This window comes from Anabrus simplex, chromosome 1, assembly GCF_040414725.1.
Source record: "Anabrus simplex isolate iqAnaSimp1 chromosome 1, ASM4041472v1, whole genome shotgun sequence".
Taxonomy (NCBI): domain Eukaryota; kingdom Metazoa; phylum Arthropoda; class Insecta; order Orthoptera; family Tettigoniidae; genus Anabrus; species Anabrus simplex.
In genome coordinates, this window is record NC_090265.1 from 935,766,526 (window position 1) to 935,790,702 (window position 24,177).

Consider the following 24,177-nt stretch of genomic DNA (forward strand, 5'->3'; position numbering starts at 1 on the left):
CAATGTACACTCTGCGGGTGGGGGACGCATATGTAGAATACACCCGCGGTATCCCCTGCCTGTCGTAAAAGGCGACTACAAGGGGTGACCAAGGGATGATTGAATTAGAACCATGAAACTACTTTTGATTCGTACCATCATGCGGGGAACACCATGGGTTGCCTTTACTTATGAGTAGTACCACTAAATTGGTACGAACTAGGTTTGTAAAGAGGCTGGCCTGGGGGTTTCCAGTACCCGTGCGTCGTACCCATGTGAGCGTTGCCTGTGATTAGTACCCAATATGTGAGGAACACCACGGGAATACCGGCGCCCGTGATTAGTACACCACCGAGCTCGATAGCTGCAGTCGCTTAAGTGCGGCCAGTATCAAGTATTCCGGAGATAGTAGATTCGAACCCCACTGTCGGCAGCCCTAAAGATGGTTTTCCGTGGCTTCCCATTTTCACACCAGGCAAATGCTGGGGCTGTACCTTAATTAAGGCCACGGCCGCTTCCTTTCCAGTCCTACCCCTTTCCTGTCCCATCATCGCCGTAAGACATATCTGTGTCGGTGCGACGTAAAGCCAATAGCAAAAAAATAGTACACCTAGGTGAGGAGCCTCATCGGTTTGCGTTGGCTCTGAGTGGCGCCATTGTGTGAGAAACACCATAGGTCTGCGTTCCCTGTACGAAGTGCAATCCTTGTGAGTAGTACCTTCTTGTGTGGAACACCGTGAGTCTTCGCTACTTTTGATCAGTACCCCAGCATGACAAATGCCATGGTTCTACTTTACTCGCGACATGTACCATTCTGTGGGGCCTTGGACGTGGATTTTGCACCCCATTAGACATCAGGCATCATTGTGCTTTATAAGTGGTCCCTTGGTCAGTAATACTAATTTACGATCTATTTTTTGAGTCTGATCCACTGGTTTTTTTGGTGTTGTCGAGCTCATCTCCATCCATTCATTCTTCATGACATTTTTTATTTTGGTCAGTGGACGAACTTCTTGTTATTTCATTTCGTACCATTAGGGGCCGATGACCTCGATGTTAGGCCCCTTTAAACATCATCATCATAGCAATGTGGTCCACTCAAGTATAGGGTCTTCTAGGGACCACGTGACAATTTCAATGCTTCATCCTTTGCTGTGCCTTCTTCTTCCTCCAATACTCCTTCATCTGCTCGCTGTGTCTCCTTTTCCTCTCCTCGGAACATTTTGAGCCTCTTCTCTTTCACTCCAACCTTGAAATCCTTTCATTTTAACATTTTACTTCTTGGCCGTGCGCTTAGAGGCGCGCGGCTGTGAGCTTGCATCCGGGAGATAGTAGGTTCGAATCCCACTATCGGCAGCCCTGAAGATGGTTTTCCGTGGTTTCCCATTTTCACACCAGACAAATGCTGGGGCTGTACATTAATTAAGGAAACGGCCGCTTCCTTCCAACTCCTAGGCCTTTCCTATCCCATCGTCGCCATAAGACCTATCTGTGTCGGTGCGACGTAAAGCCCCTAGCAAAAAAAACATTTTACTTCTGAAAATTTCTCTGCTATTGCTGCTTTTTCTCTTAAAATATTTATTTCTAAATCTTTCTTGACTTCGTGAATCCATGTTGTTGTTGACTTCCTGATCGAAAGATATTTGACGATTTTATTTTATTTTGATGGTCATCTTAACTTTTTTTAAACATTATTTATTTCAATTTATAATATTACGAGTAATTTAGTTTTGTCCGGCTGTATGGCTAAATGGTTAGCGTGCTGGCCTTCAGCCAGAGGGTCCCGGGTTCGATTTCGGTTGGGTATTTTGAGCTTCATTGGTTAATTTCGATGGCTCTGGGGCTGGGCGTGTGTGCCGGTTTCAGCATTAGAATTCATCACATGTAGGGCCCCATCCTCACAGAAGCGCAAGTCGCCTATACGACGTCAACTCGAAAGACCTGCTCCAGGCCTCTTCTGAGACGGCACGCCATTTAAACTTAAGTTAGTTATTTATTCTGAGTTTTAATTCTATTAATTTTTCACGTTAACTATTCAATTATTTAATTTGTTATCATAAACGTAGGTAATGTGGTTAAGTATAAGGGAGGACCTACAGACCCTATCTTCACCATAGAACACGGCACTAATAAATAAATAAATAAATAAATAAATAAATAAATAAATAAATAAATAAATAAATAAATAAATAAATAAATAAATAAATAAATAAATACAGTATACTGATGGCTATAAAACACATTCAACGTGAATTTCACTCTTGTTGTTATTCTTTTGTATATCAGTCTTCAGTTCGAAGGCTAGTGGAATCTCCACCAGTTCCATTATCGCCTGCTAAAGAGAGACTGGTCAGCTATCAGTCTGCCAATTCCACTTATGTGTATACATCCAGTGAATCAAGGAACTATACTTCCATATGATTCTTCCGAGTAAGTGCGTACATTATGAATAGTGTTACTGTTATCGTTCACACCACAGTCACTGTCTTATTGTTATGATCCAATGATGAGACTGAATGGTCAACGAAAGTAACGAACTTACACTAGCAATATCATGAACAATAGCGCACTGTGAACTATGTGAAATATTTATTGATCTTCAAACATGAAAAAGTTGCAACCTAATAGTTACTAATCAACTATCTACTCGAAAACTTAAATTGCCAAGGTGACACAATGCATTTCTGAATTCGACAAAGGTCTTGCTGCCATACGCTAACACTGGGCAAGACACTTAACTTTTTAAGGTAATCAAATTTCCTAATCGACGCACTTCCTGCTCTAAATAAGGTCATGTTCAGCCAATAACTGCCGGAAGAGGAGCCCTACTGTTGTTTTAAGCGGCAAAACAAAAGGATTACCTGCCATCATGAACACAAATTATGTCCATTATGTTTAATACGGCATTCCTGTAGTTGCGGTTGCTCATTACCTAGGGATGGTAAACGTATTCGCATTAGAAAGCCCAGTGAGGAAGTCTGTTTACCTTCAAGAAGTGTAGTGAAGTCAATGGACTTAGCACACTTCTTCAGTTCTCAGTTGTGGACACCCGACGACTTTTTTTTTTTGAGAATTATTATTAGCAAAATTCACTGGAATAACTACCACTTGTGCCGTATTTATGAGCACTTAAAAACAAAATTGGCGATTAACTCTCTGTAATTTTTACTGTAAATGTAATACTTATAAATTCGCAATGCTCTCTATACAATGGTGCTATATTAATGCAATAATTGTCCGGCCCCGCGGTGTAGGAGGCAACTCGTCTGCCTGTAACTCGGCGGCCCCGGGCTCGATGCCCGCCCGGGTCGGGGGTTTTTAATTGTGATGATTAATATCCTTGGTCAGGAGACTGAGTGTTTGTGCCGTCCTTAATATTCGTTTCCTCACACACAACATTTCACACTACCACCATTCCAATTACACGCAGGTTCTTACAATATGGTGCCAGTAGGGGAAAAAGATCCACATGGGTCGACGCTACGAACAAATAGCATTTTATAAATAATAAATAATGCAATAATTAATACATATTATTCTTTACAGTATGCAGTTCTCTTCTTCTCATAGCACAGTGCTTATGTGCTGAAAATAATCGCCCAAGTCCACATTCTTCTAAGGAACATGTGAGGTCGTTGATTTACTAGAGATACAAACATGTGTGTGTATAATTATTCTACATAAAACTCAGATAAATATAATTCAAGTATTTCCAAGATATTCCTGAAGTAAGAAACTATCTATATTACCCGGCGTTGCCCGGGCATTTATTTATTGTTTAATTTTAGGTATTTTATTACCTGTTAATTACGTGTGAAGCGAATTTTTGTAGTTTTTTATTGTGACGTTGACTGATATTTTAAGAAGTACTTTTTATTTTAATTTCAAGTTTCAGTTATAGATTATTTTGTTTCGCTAATAAAACTAATCTAGGACAGTTTGGACATTTTCTTCATCGCCACTACTCACCATGCCTTATGCAGCTAACTGGTACTTAAATGGTATCGAGTGTGTCACAATGCATCTCAGCGACCACAGAAACTATGGATTCGACGGTAATATTAGTCGTTTTCGATTATTCTTGTATGCCGTTCCCTCACCTAGGGTTGGTAGAGGTGTGTTACCCTTTCAGTACATTTTTGAAGATAGTAATTCGTATTTGTACGAAGTTTGACTGAGAACTGTTCTGAAACATACATACATACATACATACATACATACATACATACATACATACATACATACATACATACATACATACATACATACATACATACATACATACATACATACATACATACTGAAACCGTACAGTGTACTGTACAGCTCATTGGAATTATAAGTGCCTTTCTACTTCATTAAAATCACTCATAAAGGTCGCGTCATTGGTAGCAGTATGGGCGATGGGGATCGAGCGGCGTCCGGCCAGAATGGAACCCGCGAAAGAGCGCCTGGAAAACAAAGGGAAGACAGAGCAGGAGCCAAACCCCCGCGAAGAGAACCTCTCAACTTGCAGAGAGAGCTAGAAGAGGACGCGATGCTGGAGTAGTCAGATACGCCCCGAGGTGTGGCTTAGCTTCCCAGAGTTCCAGACTAACATAAGGAACTTCCGGTTTTTTATGCACGTGTTACGGGTGCCAACGTCGGATTTTGGCGCGTAAAAATTGGATGATATTTTGATCCAGACATAGGAAAATTATGTGAGACACACCAATTAATAGAGCTAAATTTTCTGCGTTCCCCAGACTAAAAATATGTAATAATTTATTCAGGGGAAGAAATGAGGTCACCAGCTGTCCAGATTTAACATATTGCTAACACATGTGAATACAACAGCGTCACCCAAGCTAAGAGTCGCGCTCAAAAGATTACTCCACCCCTAAGGGACGCTAATGAATTAATCAAAGGCGGGAAGCAAATTGCATAAAAACTGCCATTCGTAGGTCCAGCACGCTTTGCTCAAATGAAAGAGGAGATAGAGGGCTACAAGATGCACTATTTAAATGTCTTCAATTCTTGGTATGAAGGGAGCTCTTGTCCTTAATGAACCGTGAACGTTTACGCCCCCAGGCTTCCGGCGGGGAAAATAATATAGGCCGGGCTGGCCATCGCAGAACACAGTTCTTTGCAGGTCGTTGAGAAGGGACAGTGTGTCCCGTGGTGCTCCAGTTTTACAGTCCGAACCCATTGACCGCATACTAAGAGTGTTATTGTGTCCATCGCGGCCGTGAAGTACAAAGGCTTTGTGAAGTGTAAACGGGAGGCCAAACGAGCCTAGGTGAATTGTCTCTGTGCCGCGTGTCAAACTAGTCAATCTGCGAGCATAATTCACAAACGAGTAGCGGAACTCGGCTGGAACAGTGCCGGCTTAAATGAGTCAGTGATGTTAATAAATTGGTATCACCCAAAGTGTTACTCTGAATCAGGGTGCTCGAGTCTCGTGAGCCACCCGATCCCTGCTGTGAACGCGCCCGCCGTGATTTGAAAGACCTGCTTATTCGTGGTGTAAACTCTGGAAATAGAGGCCGTGTGACGAGTGGTGAAGTGTTACCCATTTTGGATTACTGTAAGATTTCAGCTGTGAACGAGTTCCCCAGGATGTCGGACTTGTATGGACCAGGGATGAAGGACTGCACACCCGCCTCCAGCCCCGGGATCATGCAGCACTAAACTCCACCATGGGTCTCCCGTGGAAGGAAAAACAACGGCCACCAAACAGATGAGTGATGTCCAAATCTAATTTCTTAAGCATGATAATGTAACCGGGGATAGGATTAGCTTTCTTTTGTAAATATCAAAATGTTGTAAGATAATGCATGTCCTAATATGGAAATTTTATTGATCTTTATAATGTTGAAGTAAATTCAAGGGAGCTGAATTCCCGGACGACCCGTTTTTTCTTAATGATTAGCTTATCGTGAGGGTTATATTTTTAGTAATATGTAGAATGTCCTAGCAAATATGGGAACAAGGTTAGGAGAATATTTGAGTTCTCCTTAGGGGTGGCTGGAACAATAATGCTGGCGAGCAGGGAAAACCATGTCAAAATGTTGTTAGTTACTGTCCCACGTGGCTATCGTATATGCCTGGGAAACTCATGGGTCAGTCAGACAATGCATGCCTAGCTTACATGTATAATCAGTGCATGTACAGCAAGAGAGAAGAAATCCCGGCCGGGAGAGGCATATGCTGTGTTATTTAGGTAGTTGTGAGAGACCATGTGCGAGTCTCCCTTGATTTTTGATTAATTGGCCAGAGTGTCTGGAGTATTTTTTTAATCTATAGCCGGGGTGAGACACAGAGGCAGGAGTCTCTAATTTTTAGTCAAAAGATTTAAATATATGTACACTGACTGACAGAGCAAATGCAACACCAAGAAGGAGTGGTCAGAACTTTATGCCAATTGCAGGGTAGACTGACGTCACTGAGGTATGCTCATGATGTGAAATGCGCCGCTGTGCTGCGCACGTAGCGAACGATAAATGGGACACGGCGTTGGCGAATGGCCCACTTCGTACCGTGATTTCTCAGCCGACAGTCATTGTAGAACGTGTTGTCGTGTGCCACAGGACACGTGTATAGCTACGAATGCCAGGCCGCCGTCAACGGAGGCATTTCCAGCAGACAGACGACTTTACGAGGGGTATGGTGATCGGGCTGAGAAGGGCAGGTTGGTCGCTTCGTCAAATCGCAGCCGATACCCATAGGGATGTGTCCACGGTGCAGCGCCTGTGGCGAAGATGGTTGGCGCAGGGACATGTGGCACGTGCGAGGGGTCCAGGCGCAGCCCGAGTGACGTCAGCACGCGAGGATTGGCGCATCCGCCGCCAAGCGGTGGCAGCCCCGCACGCTACGTCAACCGCCATTCTTCAGCATGTGCAAGACACCCTGGCTATTCCAATATCGACCAGAACAATTTCCCGTCGATTGGTTGAAGGAGGCCTGCACTCCCGGCGTCCGCTCAGAAGACTACCATTGACTCCACAGCATAGACGTGTACGCCTGGCATGGTGCCGGGCTAGAGCGACTTGGATGAGGGAATGGCGGAACGTCGTGTTCTCCGATGAGTCACGCTTCTGTTCTGCCAGTGATAGTCACCGCAGACGAGTGTGGCGTCGGCGTGGAGAAAGGTCAAATCCGGCAGTAACTGTGGAGCGCCCTACCGCTAGACAACGCGGCATCATGGTTTGGGGCGCTATTGCGTATGATTCCACGTCACCTCTAGTGCGTATTCAAGGCACGTTAAATGCCCACCGCTACGTGCAGCATGTGCTGCGGCCGGTGGCACTCCCGTACCTTCAGGGGCTGCCCAATGCTCTGTTTCAGCAGGATAATGCCCGCCCACACACTGCTCGCATCTCCCAACAGGCTCTACGAGGTGTACAGATGCTTCCGTGGCCAGCGTACTCTCCGGATCTCTCACCAATCGAACACGTGTGGGATCTCATTGGACGCCGTTTGAAAACTCTGCCCCAGCCTCATACGAACGACCAACTGTGGCAAATGGTTGACAGAGAATGGAGAACCATCCCTCAGGACACCATCCGCACTCTTATTGACTCTGTACCTCGACGTGTTTCTGCGTGCATCGCCGCTCGCGGTGGTCCTACATCCTACTGAGTCGATGCCGTGCGCATTGTGTAACCTGCATATCGGTTTGAAATAAACATCAATTATTCGTCCGTGCCGTCTCTGTTTTTCCCCAACTTTCATCCCTTTCGAACCACTCCTTCTTGGTGTTGCATTTGCTCTGTCAGTCAGTGTATATTTCCTGTGCGAGGAACGAGGAGTATGGAAAAGGTTGACTGAGGAGTCATGAGAGCCCTATGCCCAAGGAAAGAAGATACGCGATATGAGACGTAATGAGAGGGCCGAATGCCCAAGGAATTTACGATGAGATGAGTTAGAAGTGATCGTGCCCACAGCCGGCGCTCAGCGGTAATAATGAGAAGGGAGAGAATAAAAGTGTATTTCTTGGGAACTCAGCGGTAACAAATGAAATGGGCCAGGGATATGTGCCCCGGCTGGCCATGGTAATTGAGAGGGGTCAAGAATCTGCCGTGGCTAATGAATCAGTGATGGATGTAGTAGCGAAGGACCTTCCCTTCTTCTTTGTAAGTGTTTGCTCCTCGCTCTCACGACAGAGCTGGTCCCGCTGTGCTATTATAGTTAAGGTTTGAGGCTATGGGCCTCCCCTGTAAGTTACTGTTGTTTAACTGGTTCAACTAAAGCACTGCCGGCAATGATAATATCACGGTGATGTAGAAGGTAATTAATAAATGAGTAGGGATCTCCCCCAAATATCCGGTAATATAAGACTGTAGCTAGTCTAGGGATTTTCAGGAATCCACAGTACCTCTCGGTCGGGAGTCGGCCAGTTCGACCCTGAATCAGGATGGCGCCCTTAAGCGAGCTGCCCCAAGCTTGCGCCTTGGGCCGGAGACAATGATAACCATGCTGTTTCCTTCCAGGAATGGCTCTCCTTTATGCATGAAGTGTATATATATATATATCCGTGTATGTTTAATAATTGATGTGCATATATTTTTCAGTTCAAACAGAACCTTTGTACAACGTTGTGTGGTCTTGGTGATAGATGAGGAAGTCCGGGGTTTAGCTAAATGGTATGTGTGTTTGTCTGTGTATTATGCAAATGTTTCTTTTAATGTGGTAATTATGTAGCGTAGGCCCCGGTTATTTTCGTGCTAAGAACAAGAAGTAATATGTGAGTAGGGACATCAGATCATCTCACGGTGTGATCGACAGAACAATATAAAATGTCATGCACGGTATGAACTAATGAGGAAAGATGAACGATAGAAATCGCAAAACCTCAATTACACCGTTATGCAGACGACGCCCATGGGCGATTCATATTTTAAAGTGATCATTATTTTCTTTTCCTCCCATATGCGGAGAGTTCATTGTATAGAGTTGTATCAATTTCTTTAATATGTCATATTTGAATAAATTAGTATTCGTAAGCCCGATTTTATGATTCTTGTCATTTGTAGCAGTGCTAAGCAGTATCCAGTAGGCATTTGAACCCAGAGATCCTACTTTCATATTATCTACACAAGGCTCCATCTTAAGTATTTTTTTCTTTTTTTCTTTCTTTCGAACGTACCACTCCCCAAGTGCTCATGCTGCCGGGCCAGCGCAGGAAGTAGGAAGGGGAGCGGTTCGAAGCTCGTTAAGCAATTCGACCCACTCTTCAATCCAATCTCATCCGTAGGTGTTTACCCCGTTACGTGGAGGCATTCTTATTCGTGGGTCATCCATTCGAGGCCCGGAAGGGTGTAATACGTACATACATACATACATACATACATACATACATACATACATACGTACATACATACATACTGAACCATGCCACATATGCGTGGTATTCTCATTTATTGAATACTACATGCATATATTAAAACCAACGTGAGCACGCGAAGAGGGCAAGCGCGCAAGAATTAGGCCACCGCCCACGTCGGGGAAGGGTAGACCATGGCAAGGAGTACACGGGAAAGTCTCAAGATTTAATCTTCAGCTCTGTTATCCGAGCCACATAAACGCCAACTGCAAGGATAAAAAGAAGCGGGAAGAAAAAACAGTGGTGGAATACTTACGAGATTAACAGATAATTATACCTATGAACCACATATCAGAAAACTGGAACGACAAAGAATATCGATTGAATTTATCTACTATCTCGAGTTGATTATATCGGTTAGTGTATGTCCAAAATTCAACTTTTATCATTATGTAACAGACCTTGGGAACCAAAGCCTCTTCAACACAAAGAGTTAGCGTGGTTCTATTAGTGATTCCCCTAGCTAAGTATCGTCCCATGAATGCTATAAAAGGGAGATGAACGAGGGAAGAGCAGCTATTTGGAAATAGTAGGAGGAAGGAGAGATTGTGTCTATATTGCAGTGTGCGAATCAAGAGTCAATGAAAGTCGAAGGCAGTGCGCTAGAACAACAGTTAGTACTATTTAGACATTCCGAAAGGACTGCGGGAATAGTGAATTCATTTAAAGCCGAAGAAACATATCCATAGGCATAAATGCTGTTAGATCAGGGCGTGTAAAATAATGAGGGAACGACATTATAAGCTATTATTAATTAAAGCGCTAAAACATGGACTAGCTCGAGCAAAGTAACGGCAGTACTCTTTCAGAATGTTACGTGGTAGTACAATATGTGAAAGTATTAAAAACGCCCAGGTAATAGCAATTTCTTCTAGGCTGATTACAGTCAGTAACGGCGCCAAATACGCGAGAACTAACTGAAAGAGTAAATCCAGGATGACACGGTGAACGTTGAACGAGGGGAATCGAGTGGTTACAGTATCAACGGAGGAAAACGAGACCCATCCAATTCATTCCGGTCGAGAAGGCGACATCACCATGTATTATAGTGGAGGACGTCCCAGAGAGCTTCGAACCATGGACTCTCAGGGTGCCATGAGTCATTAAATCAAACCAAGTGATAGTTTATATAGGTTTCCAAACCGTTGCATTTGTAATTTTAGTGTAGATAGCTTTGCTTGCGTTGTATTTGGTTATTTGAGGAATAGATGTAAGATAGGTTTGATTAACTGCATTTTATTTAATTATATTCTTGTCTTGTATGGAGTCACATCAGTTTCAGTGCTAAGATAATTCAGACGATGAGGACGAAATGACCTTATAGTAATTGAACTGTGGGAAGATCCTTGAGAGGACTTGTTAACTTAGAGAACTGGATGTGCATGGTAGATTATTATTGATAAGCACGAGATTCCAGAGGTCCGGAGATGGCTGTGGAACTGGTGTCACAAACGTTGCTGTATTAGAGTTGTCAGTTAAATACCGGCAGGCGATGGACACAGCACCACGAGAGTAACGAATCATGGCCTGTTAGATGTTAGTATTTGAGACACGTGAATAATGAAAATATGTATAGTACTCGTGGGGAGGTAAGACCACTAGGCGCACTTATTGCTAGTCATTGATCTTGGAAAAATGTGCTAGGTAATGTAATTATTTCATTACACTGAGCAATATGAGGTAGGTTGTGAATGCCAAGAGATAATAAAGCTTCAGTCCAGAAGAGAAAGAAACGGACTTGGCTGAGTGCTTGAGTTTTCACCAGAAAGGCACGGCCGTGGAAATAAGATGAAGGTCGCTGTGTGAAGTCTCGCCGTGTTAGGAAGGGAAGTTGTTTATGTTTCATTTAAAGAGCCAGGGTAGTAATGTACGGGCTTGGTGACGACCTCACCTCTCTGCATTTTTTTTTTTTTTTTTTTTTTTTTTTTTGCTGGAGGCCAATGACCGCATTCCGAGAGGTTGATGAATGACCCAGATGTTACCCACCCGTCAAGACAAGTGCATTGCCATTTATGTGTATTTACAGCCGCAGAGTTTTAAATATGCAAATTGGTGTAAGTTCGATTTCTTTTTATTATTATTGTCTCAGTCGTATTTTTGTTTCAAGAGAAATAAACCCATATGCTTATAGAAGGGATGTGAGCTTCTGAACTCATTCACGTGCATATAGGAAACCGTGCCAATAGTAGAGTCAGTGAATATCATGGGGAAAATTTACGGTCCCGGAAAAGTGTTATGTATTTGTGTTCCTTATCCTGAGGGAATTTTGCAAAGCGAACCTTGTTTATTTCGGTATCATGTTAATGAATATTAAAAAGGGAAATGTTCATGTTTTTAATGTAATCAATTTTTGTCTTATTGTAACATGTTAATTTATCATTCACAAGTTGGTATGTTAGTTTCCTGTCCTGCTTTGATTTCTATAGTATAGTTATTGAATTTGTATCAAACCCACTGAAGAACCGAATATCTACCAATGGGCAGCCGGACGATGAAAGCAGGATGGCAGTAAGGTACGATACAGAAATGCAGACATTTTGGACGTTTCTTCTCATCCCTTCTCAACCTCTAATCCGAATGGGCCTGAACTATGACTTAAAACGACATATAGAGTGTCGGCCTCCGGATCCCAAGATAGCGGGTTCAAACCCGGCAGAGGTAGTCGGATTTTTGAAGGGCGGAAAAAAGTCCATTCGACACTCCATGTCGTACGATGTCGGCATGTAAAAGATCTCTGGTGATACATTTGGTATTTACCCGACAAAATTAATTAAATCTCAGCCATAGACGCCCAAGAGAGATCCGGTTTACTCTAGGTCCGCTAGATGGCAGACAGAGTAAACCGGAACGTCGAAATTGACGAGCAGACAGCCAGATGGCGTCAAATCGAAATGTCTGCAAACGGTAGCTGAGGCCATACGATTATCATTATTATTATTATTATTATTATTATTATTAGGGGATTCCCGCCCCCACAGTCATTTTTGAAATAGTAAGCCGTCTGTGTACTATGTTAGTTTCTGAGCTATGTTGGAACTTTCACATATTCGTCTGTAATTTCGGTTATTTTGGATATATTCCTTTACACCACTTCTCACCCCTATGCCGATGTGGCTGAACTTGGATTTAAACACCATCTGGAGTGTCACTATTTATCTCAGTGACTCAGAAAACTATGGATTCTAATTTAATATTGGTCGTTTTCTTTATTTTTATACTTCACCGATTTTCACACCCGACCAGAGGGGAGCATATACGTACATCCATAACCTCCGCCATTTTGGACTTTCTTCACACCGAAACCCATGGAAACCCACTATTTCTGATTATTTTTTATGCAACCCACTACCCGCATCCTTCCCTGGGACCGGGCGAGTTGGCCTTGCGGTTAGAGGTGCGCGGCTGTGGGCTCACATCCGGGAGATAGTGGGTTCGAATCGCACTGTCAGAAGCCCTGAAGATGGTTTTCCGTGGTTTCCCAATTTCACATCAGGCTAAAGATGGGGCTGTACCTTAATAAAGGCCACGGCCATTAGGAAAGAAAAATAGCCTTCCCTGGGGGTGGCTTACCCCCACAGTGCTTTTATAAAGACAGTCATATGTGCAGCAGAATCTCTCCTTGACCTAGCTTACATTTACACACGTGCCTACTTCAAACTCTAGGCCTGCATTCTACTGTAGAATCCTTGAGCTGACGTTGCCATGATTGCGGCTGGTCATTTCTTCGTCCGATTCCTACAGCGGGGTAGTGTGATGTCAACATCTCCACAACGGTTGGTTTTAGCCCCTTAAAGCATGGTTTTCGGGGCCCATAGGGCCTCATCGAGTTTTGCTCTTCGCATAGTAAGATTAAAATGAGCTTTGTCTCGTCCTTGTAGGACAAATTCGATATTTCACCTATATTAGCCTATGTTAATATGCCAAAGGGTCTAAATCTAGGCAAAGGAGAGGACTGTTACAATTTCTTGTAGATGGGGTTACTCCCAGGCTCCTAGAAGGTAAGTGTACAAAATTTGGTTCAGATTGGTTGAAAGACATGAATTTGTATAAGAGACAGACAGACAGACAGACAGACAGACAGACAGACAGACAGACAGACAGACAGACAGACAGACAGACAGACAGACAGACAGACAGATGGACGGAAAGACATTCTACATTATATATATATATATATATGATTTGCCCGACATAAGCACAACAAACACTCTCATACTTGGCTGGCTCCGGAATCGACCCAGATCAATCGAGCAAGTTAGTATCCTCTACTTACCACAGTGATAAGAAATAAAAAAATCTACACGAAGCGTTTATTGACCTTAAAAAGCTTTCCTAAGAGAAACAATCTCCATCTTCTTAGCTCGATAATTTCTGGAAGATAGACACGGTTATCACATTTGAGAAACGTCTAAAAGTAAGCTGGTAGTTTTAAGTTACTGTTGATGTGATTATAGCCACGGGATCTCCAATTTTACGTGCAATCCGATTTTCATTTCAAGGGAGTCTCACATGCATTGGCCGGGATTCGATCCACTTATACTTTGGTGAGAAGCTTCTTGGCAATGTTACTCGGCTATCACGCTCCTCTTAAGAAAGATCAGTCTGTGTCATCCGCATTTTCTTTAACACTTCAAATACGATATGTGATATCTTCCTTTCTGGATTGGTATTAGTCTGCTTTCATGAGGGTTTATACTTCGATCAGTGACAAATATTTCGTTACAGATAAGTATTTCCCAAACTTTTCCAGATGCCTTCCCTCCCACCCCCACCCACCTTTGCAAGCTTTGCAAATAAATACTCTGCGCACTAACCCCTCCCTCACGCCACAATACCGTTATTACAAATATTTTCTTTTACAGAAGCATTAATATATTTGCCAATATGCAGGATATATTTTTTTTTCAAAATTAATAATATTAAACTAATTTTAACAAAAACTAGAATTCATGGCTGAAAGAAGACTGCAAATTTAAATATACAGGATATGTTAAAATTGAATAGTCCAGCTTTCTGGTGTGATAGAAGAGACCGAAGTAACGTACAACATACAGGACGTTTCCGTTCGTTTAGAGCAGAGAGAGAGAGAGAGAGAGAGAGAGAGAGTTTGTATCAGACTCCAAGCTCGGGTGTTTGAAGCTGTAGTTGCTGGTCAAGTATTGATGTATAAAAAGGAACTTTTCAACAGTCTTTTTAAAAGATTACAGTTAAATTTTTATGTGATACTTTTATACTCAATCATCTGAAAATATACTTCAACAATTGATTTCTGACTTATGGATATCAATTCCTGTCTCTTCTATCATCCCTAGAAGTTTTAGAGCTAAATGTTGGTGCATTCTGTATAAAAATAATCATACGTCAATAAAGGGTCAATATCAAGATCCTGCTGAAAATCCCCAATAGAGTTGCCTTTCATACAATGTAAGGGGCTTCTTTTCACAATAAAAACTGTGTAGGTTTGCTCTACAGCCCTGAGTGTGCGGTTGTTCCAGACGTACGGATCATAGACCGATGTCACTGAGGACATTATGCTGCTCAACACAATGTGTCAGCCATACACCGTGTTTTTCAGTAAACGTCAATTCATACCTAATATAGTGTTAATTAAATAATATTCTATTACCATTAAAAGAGTAATTACAAAGAGGTACTATCAGCACATTACTGTAATAAAATGGAAAATAAGCTACCAGAAGAGAAACAAGCATCCAAATTATAGCTTTTCAAGGGTAAATACAGACCAAGGCAAGTCGCATGTATATTAATTTCTCTATTTAAGAGTTCGCGTTTTTTAAATATTCTGAGTTATTTTTCTAGGTCCCTCCCCTTGTAAAATTCTCACACCCTTTTCCCATGGCGACAAGCCACCTCTGTTGAAACCACTGCTATGTATATTGAAATGATGTGTGCTTATTACATGGTTCCCGGGTCAAAAGAAGAGCATAGCTGGGCCCAGCATTTGTTGCATAATAATATGTTGAGCGTACTATAGTCTGTATCATATAGTCAAATCACGCGAGAATGACGAACATTTCCCTTCTCATTTTATGTAGGCTTAGTATTGTTATAAAACAGGGGCAGATATATTCTTGACTGGAGTCAATATAATCGCTCTCATACACAGACGTATAATCGAATTATCTGTTCACAATAACTCTCCTCATTCCAAAGGCTGCAATGATTTTTCCATAACATTTTCAGGATCGTAAACCACAACGAGATTTTTGGATGTCATTGGTTAGGTGTTTATTGAACGATAACTTAAAATCGCGTGAAAGGTATAAAGTATATTTTATCCTTCGGCCATCATGTTATAAAGCTTACCTTTGAATGAAATGTCAGAAGGTACGACCAGCTCCCTTAATGAAAACAAGACATCGCTTTAAAAGAAAAACTCATAATGAATATCACTTCAAAAGATAATACTGTGCCAAGATGGTTGCATAGATAAGATAGAATAGATGCACGAGTAGATAATATAAACGTAATGGGAAGAACATAATAGAATGGTAGACAGGATAAAAAAGTACTTACCAAGAGTATCCCCCACATTTCCCCACGCTTACAAAGTACTATCAGTCAGAGCCAACTGGACAAAAGTTTCTCAAAGAGATGTTACTCCTCTACCATTCACCCTTAGTTCTGAATTCTGGCAGACACAACCTAGCTTTTCATCGCAGGATCTAGGTTACCGGGGCATGAAGGAATCGAGTATGAGATGAGGAGGGCCCATAATGACTTGGAGGAGAAATGCTGAATCTAAATTACGAACAGAAGGGGTACGCAAAGTCTGATGGTAGAAAGAAAAGTATACAGAATCAGACCAGACGTTCCACCCCAAGTAAATTTCAGTGACGGGTGCAAGATAGATGGCAGAGCGCAGCCTCGCTGAACGAACAACTCAACTACAGTTTGTGCAACATGCATTCGAACGTTGACATACAAGATGTTGGGCGGAAATAGACTCAATTACGAGAACACGAACTGCGATCATTTTTGGAAGAATAATGGATACGCCTTCTAGATAACTCATCCATCATTTTGCATGACAGCTTTCGAGCATAGTAGAGCAAAAGCTTTGTTTCAGATGTTGAGTTATTGGGCTGAGAAGTTTAATATCTCACTCCATTATTATATTATACATTCTTCGCGCACAGGACTGCCGTGTTCGAGCGATTACTTCAACAGGCACTGCCTTCAACAGGTCAAAAGCTGTACAGTATGAAGCGAACACGGTATGGCACAATACCTTGCACACGTGAAAATTGTCCTAGTCTGGGAGTTCCCTCTGCCATGCGACAGACGTGAAGTGAGGGGGAAACCACTGCGGCAGACCAGCAAACCAGCTGATAGCCAGGCCTTTTTATATACTGATAGTGACTCCTATAGTTAGGTCTAAATATATTACCTCGTGTTATATTTGACGGAAATCTCATGTGTTTAAAGCAAAGAAGGGGAGACACATTACAATATTGTAAAAAGAATTGTCATGCAATCGGAATATCACCTAGCACCAATAAAATACAATAGATCACCAGTGAAATGCCGTCCACAAGGAGAAGTACGGCCGTAATCAGCAATCAAATTCTGACGAAAGTTCTAATTTGAAAATAATGATTTTCAGGTTTTAATTTTTTGGTCATCATTTCCATAATATTTAATTGAGTGTCCCTCTCAATTATCGCGGGAGAACATCATGAGATGTTGTCATTTCCCACCACTTACAACATGGCATTGAAAATAGCAAGATCGGGAAAGCCATTTTTCGATGGAGAATTCGTCAAAGAGTGCTTAGTTGACACAGCCAAATTTCTCTGTCCCACAGACGCCAGAAAGTTTCAAAACATATATCTTTCTCGCCGAACATTTTCCCTCCCCTTGGATGAGCCAACTGACGTTTCAGATACTTGAGAGAGTTATTTACAACGGTGTGTCAACAGTGACCTACGTACAACAACTGAAGTGGATATACTCTTGGCCGTATAAAACGTGATTGACGCAGTCGGTTTGGGTTGAAATCGATTGGTGTTGGTTGCTACTGATGGAGCACCAGACCAGAGGCGATCGAAAAGGGCCCGTTGAGTACATGAGCACTTTGAGGTAACTTTAAGCGGGATTCATAGCATTTTTTCACCAGTGGGTGCATGCACAAAGCGAGCCAAGCTAGGAGATATCATAGAAGTTGTTCTACGCAGAGGGAATTACTTTAGGTCCCACCACCTGATGCAACGACAGTAATTCAGAAACAATTAATGCAAGGAGTGTATAGTGACATCAGGTACCACAGCGAAGTCCGTTGGCTTAGCCATCGTAAAGTTTTGAAGAAGTTTTAGTGACTTGAGAACTGTTGATTGACTTCTTGAAACAGAACAAAAATAAATAAGATACAATTGGAGATAGAGGGTGGGTAGCGAACCTAGTGTTACTAGTTGACGTTACCAACCACGTGAATATTTTCAACATTACTATGCAAGCTGAAAACCATTACTGTTAGGTGTTTCACTCTGCAGAAAGTAATTTTAAATTTAAATATTATCTGGAAAAGAAAATGTATGTCAACAGTATTTATACTTGAAACAGAAACTTAATTAAAATAGGACATGTTTCATTCTCGAAAGAACATCATCATATTCTGTAAAATCTCACTCAAATATTTAGAAAAGTATATACTTTTTTTGCTAGTTGCTTTACGTCGCACCGACGCAGATAGGTCTTATGGCGACGATGGGACAGGAAAGGGCTAGGAGTGGGAAGGAAGCGGACGTGGCCTTAATTAAGGTACAGCCCCAGCATTTGCCTGGTGTGAAAATGGGAAACCAGGGAAACCATCTTCAGGGCTGCCGACAGTGGGGTTCGAACCTACTATCTCCCGAATACTGGATAGTGGCCGCACTGAAGCCACTGCAGCTATCGAGCTCGATGAAAAGCATAAACATTTATGTTTAGATACTTATGAATTTGAAATCTGTAACTTAAGTTAATGAAGTCCTGTTTTCTCTCCACTTGAGTATAGAATGCGAGGTACCGAAAAAACCGTTGCTCTCTCTCTTACTGGAGCGTATCCAGCCGGCTAGTTAGTCCGTTGACCTCCCGCTACGCCACGACCTCTGCCCTGGCTAGGACAATGACACGCTGGTTTTTGGGCGTTTTATTTTTAGTGCTCCCCTTATTGTTATTGTTGTTGCTGTTTCCACCGCCGTTGCTATTATTATTATTATTATTAATGTTATTTACTTTACGTCCCACTAACTACTCTTTTACGGTTTTTTGAGACGCCGAGGTGCCGGAAATTAGTCCCGCAGGAGTTCTTTTACGTGCCAGTAAATCTACCGACACGAGGCTGTCGTATTTGAGCACCTTCAAATACCACCGGACTGAGCCAGGATCGAACCTGCCAAGTTGGGGTCAGAAGGCCAGCGCCTTAACCGTCTGAGCCACTCAGCCTGGATTATTATTATTATCATTATTATTATTATTATTATTATTATTATTATTATTATCCTCGTATTAAAATTATTTTGTAAACCATGCAAGGGTTCTTAATGAGCATCTAATGGTCTGCTTATACCGATAATATTCCGTTGTGTAATTTTCTCTTACTTCAACTCTTCTGGAACAGTACTTGCAGTTTATTATTATTATTGTTACGGAGTTTTCCGTGGTAGTTAGAGGTGAAAGAAGGTACTGGGATGAACAGGTCTCAACTTACGAAATTAAAGTTAATTTAAAATTTAACAAGGTTATATTTTCTTTTCAAGATCAAGAAATAACAAATATAACAGGTACTCAGTAATATATAAGTAATAATAATAATAACGTAAATGTTTCCACCTTTTCAATACTACAATATATTCACAAAATTACAAAATTATACGGTACTAGTTTCGACCCATCTAGGGGTCATCATCAGCCGTATTGGAGCAAAGATCATTTGTGGCGAAATCCTAAGACAATATTATTTTAAAGAATAACAAGTGAAATGAGATGTTATGGTAATAGTTAATAATACAAGGAATATACATACTAAGAGGTATTATTAACTATTACCATAACATCTCATTTCACTTGTTATTCTTTAAAATAATATTGTCTTAGGATTTCGCCACAAATGATCTTTGCTCCAATACGGCTGATGATGACCCCTAGATGGGTCGAAACTAGTACCGTATAATTTTGTAATTTTGTGAATATATTGTAGTATTGAAAAGGTGGAAACATTTACGTTATTATTATTATTACTTATATATTATTCTCAGTTCAATACGGACCAAAAACATGAAATTCATAACCATCAAGGTACTCAGTAGCCTAGCAACAAATCGAGAATGTACAATTACAGTGTTACAGGATTTGGGCTCCGAGAGCCAGACACATAATTCTTGAGCAATTAGTCCAACTTTAGCCAGATACCAGGTTTGACAAAGGGGCAGAAAACCCCAATCATGCCCAGGAGCTCTTGCTCCCTATTACTCAGTAAAGCCTGCTCGAGGCACACAGAAATCAAAATTTTAAGAAAGAGCAACCCGCTCTTAAAGTTCAAGCCTATCAAAGGTCACACCAAACTCCACTTTCAAGCTGACCTCCAAGCACATGGAAACAGGGGTAAAAATACCCAACCTACTGAGGCCTATTCAATAAAGAAACAGGACAATTAAAATGGCCTCCAAAATACCAAGTTGAGAGGAGGCGAAACTGCACTCCTAATACATTTCTTTAAAACCTATTTGGCACTAGGCCGCATATGCAAGGGCTAATCCCATACTAAAGAGGTGACTTATATAATTTATATTACATAAGAAGGGAAGAAACGGTTGTGAAAATAAGTTCACCTCAAAGCAATAGGAGTGGGAGCTCGAGAGGGTGAAGCACTCTCTATCCCAATATGTAGTTTAAAGAGATAGAATCTATACCAAGTTTTTTTTTACATTTTAGAGGAAAGTTACATGGTAAAAGGTATCGAACCTGCCCTAGAGTTAAACTGCTGAGCTAGCAAGAAAATAAGTTATTAAAAGGCCATTACCTTATTGAAGAACTGCTGCCCGACGAAAGAGGCGCTTCCCGCCCCCTGCTACATAATTTGCACAATGATAGATGTTACTGAATTGGCGCGGAGACCCGAAAATCAGCAGTTTATATACCCTCGCGGAACGTTCGAGATCTTTCATGAATGAGAACACCCGCCCACAAGCCTTTTATTGGACGACCAAAAGAGTACATGTCCAAGCTGAAGAAGAAAACCAGGATTGGTGGAAAATTAATTACAGAAAATTATGATTAGCCAGTTTCAAAACTGGCGGAAAGAAAGGGTTAACATTGCCAACTTAAACAAAAGCTGAAAGGAATTTAATAAGGAACAAACTTATAAATACTAAATTTCTTCAAAAAAGGGTGCCCTCACTTCGCACTAGGGTGCACAATTGTAGTTCGTAAGTAGTGTCATCTAGAAGAGAATGTTCACACTTCTTGCTACAGAGAAAACAACATTGAATCGAAATTGACATAGTTCAGAACACTTCAAAATTTACGAGTAGTGACATCTTCTGATAAACTTGAGAATTAACCTGGTAGTTAAAGTTCAGGCTTCCTCCATTAGAGGGGTTTCAACTGGCGCGAGGTTTGAATTAGCGGCGTGGAGGTGTACCACCCGGTACAATTATTATTATTATTATTATTATTATTATTATTATTATTATTATTATTATTATTATTATTATTATTATTATTATTATTATTATATTTTAAAATATGGCGTGAAAATTTAGTTTTGCTTGGCCTATATTAGCGTAATTTGAATTTAGTTCTGATAATAATATAACAATAATAGCAGAGAAAATTGTATTTTAATTTGAATGAACTCAAATGTCAACTGACAAACTGCAACGCCCTTATATAGGCCAAGCACAACTAAATTTCCACACCAGTTTGAAAAAAGAAAACTGCATTAGCTCTGTACCATTCTAAACATTGTTCTCTCTTTGTCCTAACGCCCTGAGCGAATACATTTCCCAAGTATTCTTGCCCCAGTTTGCTTTCTTCTGACAGTCAGTGTCTTCTTATGTATGATGTAACACTTGTTGTTTTAGTACTTGATCCAGACTGTTGTATTGTAAGGATTCACTCTACAGAGATCAAAAGTTGACTTCAAATTGCACCATGATACACAGGAGGATCTGTTTTGGAGAAATGAAGCAAATCAAGAGGCGACATTTTGAGAGCAAACGCATCGTATTTTCTGGTGGAAGGAGCAGGATAAATAGAAACCATTTCCACTTTTTAATTCCCCTTGAGGCCTTGGGCAGTCTCCCCGCGGCACCGTGGGGTAGCTTTCCCGCGTCTGCTCTGCAGATTAAGAGGCTGGAGCGTGTTTGGTACCAACTTACCTGAGCAAAGTACGCGACTTTGATAAGCGGCAAGGTAACCTGCCGCTATAACATTAGAATGTCTTTAGTATTGTCAGCTGTGGTAATACTGCTATAAATATGTAAGAACTAGCAAATGTACCCGTGTTTCCCTATGGTGTTCTACATTGTATACGGAAAATTACTGTACATGCAGTGAGTGAGATTTTTTAATTTGCATGCCACTTAGCGTTATCCAGAAACAGCACGGGGAGGTTCTTATACGTTGTTTCTAATGTAAAGTGCGAGTTGCGGAATTGTAATGATAACGGCAGGCTCACTTGCCTACTGCCATTCACAATAGAGTAAGAAAGTTTTATTATAATTGGAGGTTCCATTACCTACTGCACGGTCACAATCGATTTTGGGAGTTTTCGTTACAATGGCAGGCGCCCTTTACTACATTCACACAGATTACAGTTGAAGAGTTTTTATCGTACCTAATAAAATCAGGCACCTTCCCTACTGCCTGTCAAAAGTGAGTTGTGCTGTTATCATCATAACGACAGGCCCCTTTTCTTAATGACAGTTCCACCGAGTTGGTGAGTTTGCATTATAATAGTGAGGCCACTATGCCTAATGCCAGTCACATTTTAGATGGGTAAATTTGTGTAAAATGGCGGGCACACTTGCCTATTCCCAAACACAATCGGTTAGGGGAGTTTTGAACGAAATTGCATGATACCATTACTCTGGCAGTCACATCGAGAAGTGAATTGTTATCTACAATGGCAGTCACTCGTTACTAATGCTAGATACAAAGCAGTTGGAAAAGGATCCCATTCCTACTGCCAGTCAAAGCCCATGGGGAGAGTAATGATTACAATAGCAGACGCCCTCCTGCTGAGAGTCACTATCGATGTAAAATATTAATTATAATGACAAACACACCCCTTCTACATCGCTATAAATCGACTTCAATGAATATATATAGATCGGCATAAGAAGTATGTGCATGTTTACAACATTGCAAACCTTCATTTACAGATTAATTGCTGCTAAATGATACTGAACCCTTGAACTTACCATTCCATCGTTGGTCGGCCACGGCTGCTACAGTAGAACAATTTAGAACTCTTAAATCTTGGGTCGTTGCGGGAATAAATTCGGTCACGATCTTAACCAAACGATGGGGTTCAGAAGAGAGCCTAACTACTTGAAATGAGGAGCAAAAATGTGCTTACTAACTTTTATTAAACTGAAAGAGCACGATAACATCATTAATTTAATATGCATTCTTGCCACAAAAATATAAAAAAAAAATTTAATTATTGATTTTGAAAAATTCCAAACACAGTCACATTACATAACGTCACTTCGTTTCTTCCAATGTCGAAGAGTTGCTTCGGAGAAGCTAATATGTTAGTGGACAGCGAAACTGAAAAACTGAAAAAGGGAAGACCTGAAAACCGGGCTCCTATTATTCCAAACGAGAACTGAGAGTTAATCCACACGATCCGTGGAAAATCTGACTTTCAACAAGTAGAACGCCTGATTTTCTCTTAATTAAGGTTATCCACCAGTCAAATACCCTTCACGGATACGGAACATCCGCCGAATGGACCCTTAATCGAACCAAACTGACTATCAGTTGCTTTGGATAGGTTGCGAAATATTATGGGAAAGCATGGTGTTCACTACAAGTTAATGGCATCATTCACAGTTGAAATAAAATTCCACCATGTATTTGTCATTCATGACACCCTTAAGTGATAAGGTAATCCCGATGCTAAACGTGCATCACCCCAAACAGCTGTTCGGAAGGAACCAACAACAACATGATCCGGGAGGATCTTACGTTAAGTCGTTCTAAAGGAACAAAACTGCGAAATGCAGGAAACACTTACTAATCATGCATTTAGAAGAAATGCCAAACACTGAAGTTAATCAAAAAGTGAAAAGTCACTTGAAAATATCATTATTGAACCGATTTTCAGGTTAGAAATGGGTTTATTATGCTTAATAAATTTACCAGTCCACGCTAAAATTTACTACAATTTTAAGGAATTCTTTCCCTTGAAAAACAATGCTACCAGTACAGATCTCTCTATTTACTGTCTGTCCCAACACACTACTGGTAAAGTGATTACTTACTTACTCTAACCATGAATAAGAATGAAAATACGACAAGATGAAAATAATATAAATTACTGGCTGACGAATCGAAACCGCATTCGCAACTCAAGTCTCATTCTAAAACACTGAGTGTCAATATGCACACTATCAACGAAAACGGACGTCAAGACGAGGAAACAATAAAGTCCGTAAAAATAAATTAACATCTCGAAGTCATACAGCTTAACACGCACGAAGAAACACAGTAAAAATATTTAATCTAGATCGGGTCGATGTCCCACACTTGGACAGCCCTCAACTCGTCTGATAGCATTCCCGTTATCTCAATGAGAGCTTCGCATAGACCCTCTACAACAA